This window comes from Camelina sativa, chromosome 12 (assembly GCF_030686135.1).
Source record: "Camelina sativa cultivar CO46 ecotype springtype chromosome 12, ASM3068613v1".
Lineage (NCBI taxonomy): Eukaryota > Viridiplantae > Streptophyta > Magnoliopsida > Brassicales > Brassicaceae > Camelina > Camelina sativa.
In genome coordinates, this window is record NC_141891.1 from 36,131,993 (window position 1) to 36,140,773 (window position 8,781).

The window sequence follows — 8,781 nt, forward strand, 5'->3', positions numbered from 1 at the left end:
CCCGACCCGTCACTCGATCACCTGGATCGAGTAGACCCTCGTGTACACACTCGGACACCTACCTGTGCATGCGAACATGATCCAGAGGTAGCCAGAACCTGAGTCCTTTGATCGACAACATCGACAGACCAAGGCTACTCAGACAACAACAGAACGGTCCACCAGCTCCTCAAGCAAGGACCAACATAGGAGCAGGGGATGCTCCATCTACTCACACTCAAAGGAATGGCATTGTGCCACCTGCTGTGCAGAACAACAATTTTGAGATCAAGAGTAGTCTCATCCAGAAGATACAGAGTAATAAGTTTCATGGATTGCCAATGGAGGACCCATTGGATCATCTGGATGAATTTGATAGGCTCTGTAGCCTCACTAAGATCAATGAAGTCAGTGAAGATGGATTCAAGCTCAGGCTTTTTCCATTCTCTTTGGGAGACAAAGCACACATCTGGGAGAAATCACTCCCCAAGGAGTCTATCACCACTTGGGAAGCGTGCAAGAAGGCATTCCTGGCCAAATTCTTCTCCAACTCCAGAACCGCAAGGCTGAGAAATGACGTTTCCAGCTTTGTTTCAGAAGAACAATGAAACGTTCAGTGAAGCTTGGGAACATTTCAAGGGATACACTACCATATGTCCTCATCATGGCTTCAACAATGCTTCTTTGCTGAGTACACTTTACAGAGGAGTGATCCCCAAGATACGGATGTTGCTGAACACCGCAAGTAATAGTAACTTCCTCAACAAGGATGTTGATGAAGGTTGGGACCTAGTGGAGAACTCTGCTCAATCTGGTGGGTTGTATGATCGCACTGTGCGATCTAAAGGAGAGGAAGATGCCAAGTACAAGAGGGACATGAAAGCCCGTAATGACAAGCTTGATAAACTACTCAACCAGCAACAGCATGTTCATGCCATATCAGAGAACACTACAAGAAATATGAGCTTTGGTAGTAGAACATTGTAGCACGAATTCACTAACTGCTACTAAAAGTGTCAAAATCGGATGTGAACTCTATTATAGTGTTACTGTAGCGCTATTATAAATCTCCTAATGATTTTCATTAAACGGGAATACAAAAATCACTATTGTAACTAGAAAATCATTTAGGAGGCAAAACATTTAGCCAAATTTCTAGTTTGTCCGCCAAATTAAAACTTAGCTCATCCTTTTTTCATTTATGAATTTTGATGCAGAAAAAGCAACATTTATACAAAAAAGAAAATTCAATTCATTTATCCCTAATTCTAAATCAAAGAAAATTTCCCCTCTTCTCTCCACTTCTCCTTTCTCTCCGATCTCTACTCTCTCTCTCAGACTCCGTCTCTCTCCACGTCAGCTTTGTCGGCGATTTCTCTTCTTCCGCCGCCACCACTTTCTCCTCCATCATCTTAGCCGCCGTCACCGGAGGTGGCCATTCACTGGGTTGCCAAACTGAGTCTCATGACCAGCAAATAGCCAAAGCCTTGACCTTTCCTCACTTCATTGCAATTGGTACTCTTATTATGAACTAATCAATCTTCTCAAAGATACTAATTTTTAGGAATCGATGTTTCTTTGTAAGTCAATGAATTTCTCAATCTGATTGTGTCTGTGATATCTGGGTTGATAAAGTCTGTCTGATCCTTCTAATAGCTTGTGTTTGGTATTTGGTTTTGTTTATTTACGTTGTTGTTTGATGTTGAACTTTGCAGAAAAAAATCCTGGGACCATATAAGTCTGTCTGCTTATGTTATTTCGGTTTCTTGATTTCAGGTTGTTCAACAAAAAACTGCTTCTTGCTTGTGTTTGACAACTGTCAAGAACGAAGACAAGCTTGAGTTCAGCAAGATCCTTGACGCATGGCAATTGTTATTGGTCTCTGCATATGCGTTATGACTCTATAAAGAAATAGATAGTTCACACAAAGCCAAAGGCTCTAAGGTGATCTGCTGATGGAATGGTGTTGGCTGTTAAATGGTATGAATTGGAGATCTACTAGAGCTGCTTCGGTTTCTTTATGACTTGGTTTGGTGAAGAAATGTACTTGCCTTTTTTTTTTATGATTTGGTTGGTGATTCAAGCATTTGTATATTTTGGGTATTTCATAGAATGATTCTATGTAAAATGTATGTTTTATTAATATAATGTTAATAATTAATTTTATTTATTAATCAATTTTCAATTTATATTTTATGCAAAATAGGTTTCAAATAATTGAAATATAGTAGATAATATACATTACAACAACATTGACAAAATGATACAAAACAATATTTTACAGCACTGATAAAATGATACAAAACAATATCTTATAACACTAATAAAATGATATAAAACAATATTTTACAACACTAAAAAATAGCCATGAAAAACTACATCATAGCATGAATCAAATGTTACAAAAGATTATTTTTTAGCAGATGATTAGCGCTATTATAGGTCTGACTATCGTAGCATTAAAAAAACGTTATGATATGTAGGGGGTCTATTATAGCTCCTCATGTCCTAGCGTTCGTTTATGAAAGCGCTACCAAAGCCTTTTAGTAGCATTTTTAGTGTGCTACCAATGTCCATATTTCTTGTAGTGGAAAGAGCAGTTTTTACAACAAGATGGGGAGACTGTGCAAATAGAGGATGTTAACTACATCAACAACCAGAGGGGTTACAATAAGGGGTACAATAATTACAAGCCGAATCCAAATCTGTCTTATCGGAACCCGAATGTTGCCAACCCTCAGGACCAAACTTACCCATCTGCAGTTCAAGGGAACCAGGTCCAACAGAAACCTTTTGTCCAGTACAATCAAGGATATGCACCAAAGCAGCAGTGCTCTGGACACTACAACCAACCACCTGGATTCCAACAGCATCAAGGCCAGCGGAACCAATCACAGGAAGCTGAGTTACGCGGCCTACTTCAGCAAATGATTCAGAACAGGCTACAGCATCTATGGACATCGCGAAACGGTTTGCGGAGATGAACAACAAGATCGGCTCAGGATACAATGACTTGAACGCCAAGTACGAATCGCTCAACACTAAGGTTAGATACCTCGAAGGCCACCACAACAACCAACCAGCTCCAAAGATTAACCAACTCCCAGGAAAGGCTGTTCAAAACCCTAAGGATTATGCCACTGCCCAAGCCATCTTCCTTGATGATGACTATGAGGATTACCTCACTGGGGACAGTGATGATCAAGATGGGGAGGATATGGATCACCCAATGATAAATGAGGCCAGGTACTATATATTCGAGTATGAACCCGAGCCTTCACCTGAGGAGATTGATTGAGTTGATGATCGAGCACTGGTTCGAGAATCACAAATCGAAGAACCACCCGAAGCTGAACCCGATGACCTACCCGATGATGGTGATCGGATGATACATCGAGTAGATGTTGAAACGAGAGATCAGCCTCAACTACCTATAGCAAAGGAAGGGGAGCTAGAGGAAAGGTTCAATGCTGCACTTGACATCCAGCTGGAGGCGCTTGCAGAGCGAATGGCTAAGCGTAAAGCTCCACCACCTAAGCTTTTGCCGCCACACGAACTTCAGGAGGAAGCTGCAAAGGAAGCAGCTCGATTGGAGAATGAGGTTAAGGAAGCTGTCAAGAAGATTGGGTTCGAGATTCTTAGAAGTGGAGTGTGTTTAGATCCTGAGCTGCGAATTGAGGAAAAACTAGAAGATCCTGGCTCCTTCACTCTGCCGTGCTCGATAGGACTTCAGATCTTTAAGAATTGTTTGTGCGACCTTGGAGCTTCAGTTAGCATTATGCCTCTGTCAGTAGCCAACAAGATGGGATTCACCAGTTTTAAACCAAGTAATCTGTATTTGGTTCTGGCTGATAGAAGTGTGAGGCATCCGATTGGGATCCTGGAAAATCTGCCTCTCAGGATTGGAAGAGTGGAAGTACCTACTGACTTAATGATCCTTGATATGGACAAGGAACCAGACGATCCACTAATTCTAGGAAGACCATTCCTGGCAACAGTTGGTGTTGTGATCGAGGTAAAGCAAGGCAAGATCAGAATAGAGCATGGTGAGAACTTCAAGATGGAGTTTGATGTGAAGAAGGGGATTAAGAGGCCAACCATCGATGGTCAAGCTTTTTCCACTAAGACCAAGTAGAGGAAAGTCAAACATCTTGAGGAGGTCAACACCACATATGCCTTGGAACCTGGACAAAACCTAGAGAATCTGCTGAACCAGCCTGCTATTGTGGAGAGGATTCCAGAACCTCTTCCACTTGGATCCCATGCTTAAGGAGCATGAAGAGTCAAGCTTAGTGACTTTAAACAAGCTCACTTGGGAGGAAGTCCCAAAGGTATCTTTTAATTCTAGTTTATTTGTTTTTTTTTTCTTTTTGCAAATTTATAACAAAAAAAAATGGAAAAGTTGAAAAGAGGAAATAGGGAAACCCGAGGGTCAACCCGACACCGTACTCGACGCGCCTGATCCTGTCCCTGCTGGGGTGGCGAGTGGAGTCCAAATTCCACAAGCCAAGCCCACTCTCGGTGAAGCCCACCAACCGAACCCTAGCCTACTTAAGGGTTTCGAAACCCTTCTCCCTCATTATCACCGATAAGTCTTTTCTCAACCCTAAAGCTTTTAGTTTCCATAGTTTCTATTATTTCTCGATCTCAAGCTTTATTCGATTTCTTTGGGAACTAACCCTATTAACCTCGAAGCTTAGCTCTTTTTCTCTCAAGGATTCGACAATGGAGCCAATCGCGAAAACCTACAAAAGGAAGGGAAGAAGATCAACCTCCACCGCTGCTACAACCGGAGGTGATGCCGTCAAACCTCGAGAGTCTGAAGGGAGAGGAAACGTTCCGCATTCCCAACCGCTGGCTGGACGTTTTGCCTCTCCAATCCGATGCTCAACCCGATCCGTCACCTGATCCGGTGCTCGAGCAACCGATCGAGTAGACCACCGAGTTTGCTCACCAAGTCGAATAGCGAGTGCTGTTTGCCGCTCTCCTCGACGTAGGGACCTGTCTACGTCCGAAAGAACTGTTACCGACCCCATGGAGGTCGATTCTGATGCTGGAGGAGAAGAGCAAGGGGAGATCGATTCTGATGCTGGAGGAGAAGAGCAAGGGGAGATCCAAACCTATTGATCAAGGAGCAGAGCTGCGGTTGCAAGAGGGAAGAGACCAGCTTCAGAGAAAGCTGAGAGAGTAGCTGAGAGAGCAGCTGAGGAAGAGGATCAAGACGCAGAGGAGGAGAACCGAGAGAGAGAGGACAAGCCAAGCCTCGCGGAGGCTGAAGCAGAAGGAGGTGAAAACTCCGGCAAAACTCTTCAAAGCTTTCCGGAAGATGAGCTTTGTTGGCACCCGATACCCTCACCGTGAGACCATGAAGCAGTTGGGCATCGCTAAAGATGTTGAGTTCTTGTTCGACATGTGCCACCTTGGCCATATGATGTGAGCTCACCTTGAAGCCTATGAGGAGGAGACGGTCCACTTCCTTTAAACCTTAAAGCTGCACTATTTCGAGGACAACCCGACCCTACTACCCGATGGGGGGATCGGGTTCATGATGTTCATATATTTCACCATGTTTTCCCTTAATATATTCACATCTTTTGCATCTTTTGCTAGCCATTTTCACCATTATTGCATAGCTTGAGGACTAATCATGCATTAGAGTTTAGTTGCATTGCATTTGCATCTTTTCATGCATAATCAGGTGATTTTGGAGCTTAAGGAGCATGGAAGCAATGCTGAGGAGAAGTGAAGCAATCATGAAGGAAAAGCAAGAGAGTTAAGGCTGAAGAACCAAGGTCCGGAGTCCAACTCGACCGCACACTCGACCAGACCCTCGACCGTGTGCTGAGGAGGACTCGACCAAGTGGAGGATGCACGAGAGAAGCCAGCTCGACCTGCCACTCGACCGAGCACAGGTCGAGTTGACCGAGCCGTTGACTATTTTGTCTTTTAGTATTTTTAAGGCTTCCACTCCCTCTCCTATATAAAGCCTTGTACCTGCAGCCACCAAAGGAGTCCAGCTTTTTAGATATTCTCTAAACCTAGTTTTTACCCTTTTGGGAATCATTCCTTTTGCACTTTTATTTTTCTTAGATCTTGTACTTGTTTTTAAGGAGAGAAGACTAAATTCTTCAATATTGTTGGTTTCATAACTTTCTTAATATTGAGAATTCGAGTTTGATTCTTTCTCCAATATTGTAGATTTTTGTTTCATCTTTCTAATGATGCAAGTTTCGTATTTTTCTGGGTTTTTGACTTTGTTCATCATGTGTTCTTGTGAGTAGTTCTCCAGGATCTTGAGGATGGGTTAGGCTGGATTGATCTTGTGGTTTGTTTGATTTGGTCAAGCTTCATTGTTGTAGATCTCTTCTAGGCTAGATGTTCTTAATGCTGATCCTATATCTGAGAAGGTAGGGTTTGATTTCAAGCCTAGATCTAGCATCACACCAATGTTTAAGGAGCATAGATAAGGCTAGATCTAGAGCTTACCATTAGGCTTTCTAAGAGATTAGAGGTCTTGTTTGCTTTGAGATGTATTGCTTAATGCCTGCTTGTTTATTTAATTTGTGAGAACAAGTCTAGAGATGCATAGGTTTTATTGTTTCTTGCCATGAGAGTGGATGAAACTTGTCTTAGATTCATATGTCTAGAGATTAGCTCAATGTTCGCTTGAGATTTGTTGACCAAGTTAGATAACCACAATGATTAGTTTAGCCCATGAATCCCTCCTCAGGACCTTCTTTGTTTATTGATTTTTAAGTCTTAATCCTGTTGCTTGCTTGTTGTTTGATTCGTTTTTGCATTGCTCTGTTTTTATTGTGTTGCTCTGTTTTTGCGTTTAGTCCAGCTCGAGCCTGCACTCGATCTACACTCGATCGAGTGCTTACTCGAGTTCTTCCCCAGAACTTTGGTTTATGATTTGTAGTTGTCATGTTTTATCTCTAGTCTCATTCTATTTGCATTTCTGTTGCATTTACTTATTTTCCTGTTCATTATTGTCTTGCATTAGTTCATTATTGTAGTTTCTATTTCTGTTCTAGCTTCATATTAGTCATAATCATTCTGTTCCATTTTCATTTAGCATCTAGTTCTTGTAGTTTTACTTTCTGCACTTTGCATTTTCATCATAGGATTGTTAGTGACAAACATCCTTTACATTTGGCTTGACTTAGTCTCATATGCATGTCTTAATTGTTCACAAACACTCAAATAGGATTGACACCTCTTATATTGCAACTGCATAAGGGGAATTGAAACACCTTACCATCCATTCATTTATATCTCACCATTGCATACATTCATCATCCATCACCCACATAAAAACCTTGTTTTAATTTGGTGCCGTTGCCCATTTGAGTGTGTTTTGTGACATTTAGGATCCATATTAGTCTAAGATTAAGTTCGTTTATACACTTGTGAAGTTGCTGGATTCGAATCTTCTGTTGCTGGGTTGTCTTGAGTTTCAGGTACCCACTCGACCAACCACTTGACCACCACTCGACCGAGCAGTGATCGAGCACCTGATCGAGTCAGAAGCCATCTCTATTTGGACACTAATTCCTAGTCGCCTTGACCGCCTACACGAGCCTAAGCCAAACTGTGAACCTATTCGAGTCTGTACTCGTGTCTGTTGATGCACACAAGGTCTAAGGAGAAAGACAATCTACAAAAGCCTCTTGACAACATCCATAGGCTGCCAAAAGGTTTGGGAAATCAGAGAAGGAGTGTAGTTCAACAACAGCAAGAGGTTCCAATCATAATGGAGCAGCAAGATCTAGTTCCAAGACCAAGGAACATTGGTGCTGGAGATGCACCCAACACACACAACCAAAGAGCTGGTATTGTGCCTCTCACAGTGCCAAACAACAACTTTGAGATCAAGAGTGGATTGATCTCCATGATTCAAGCCAACAAGTTCCATGGGTTGCCAATGGAGGATCCACTAGATCACCTTGATGAGTTTGACAGAATCTGTGGTCTTATCAAGATTAATGGAGTGAGTGAAGATGGATTCAAGTTGAGGCTCTTCCCATTCTCACTTGGAGACAAGGCTCACCTTTGGGAGAAGACTCTTCCTACTGGAGCAATAACCACACGGGATGCTTGCAAGAAGGCTTTCTTGGCCAAATTCTTCTCAAATGCAAGGACTGCTAGGTTGAGAAATGAAATTTCTGGGTTTGCTCAAAGGAACAATGAGAGCTTTTGTGAAGCTTGGGAGAGGTTCAAAGGATTTCAGACTCAGTTTCCTCACCATGGCTTCAGCAATGAGTCACTCTTGAGTACATTGTATAGAGGAGTCCTTCCAAAGATCAGGATGCTTCTTGACACAGCTTCTAATGGCAATTTCCTCAACAAGAATGTGGAAGAAGGCTGGGAATTAGTTGAGAACCTTGCTCAGTCAGATGGCAACTATAATGAGGACTATGACAGAACCATAAGGTCATCATCAACTGATCAAGAGGACAAGTACAAGAAGAACTTGAAGATGGTCAATGAGAAGCTTGACAAGATCCTTCTTAGCCAACAAAAGTCTATTCACTTCATTGGTGAAGAAGAGGTTCAAGTTCAAGAAAGGGAGAATGAGTATGTTGAGCTCTGTTATATGCAAAACAAAGGTGGATTCAAAGGCTATACCCAAGGAGGTTTCAAGAACAACAATCTCTCTTATAGGAGTACCAATGTAGCTAATCCACAAGACCAAGTGTATCCACCTCAACAGCCTCAACAGCAACAAAACTATGTCCCAAAACAACAACATCAAGTGTTCCAGCCTCAGTTGTGTCCCCCACCAGGGTTTCAGACTAA

General features: G+C 42.3%; 2 non-coding genes across 2 annotated transcripts; both read right to left on the bottom strand.

The window, feature by feature from the left end:
* Window positions 1-542: 542 nt before the first annotated feature.
* Window positions 543-650, bottom strand: LOC147933164 (small nucleolar RNA R71). Its single transcript, XR_015576792.1, has one exon. It is a non-coding gene; the product is annotated as a small nucleolar RNA R71 (small nucleolar RNA).
* A 7,478-nt stretch (window positions 651-8,128) lies between these two features.
* Window positions 8,129-8,235, bottom strand: LOC147933165 (small nucleolar RNA R71). Its single transcript, XR_015576824.1, has one exon. It is a non-coding gene; the product is annotated as a small nucleolar RNA R71 (small nucleolar RNA).
* Window positions 8,236-8,781: the final 546 nt, after the last annotated feature.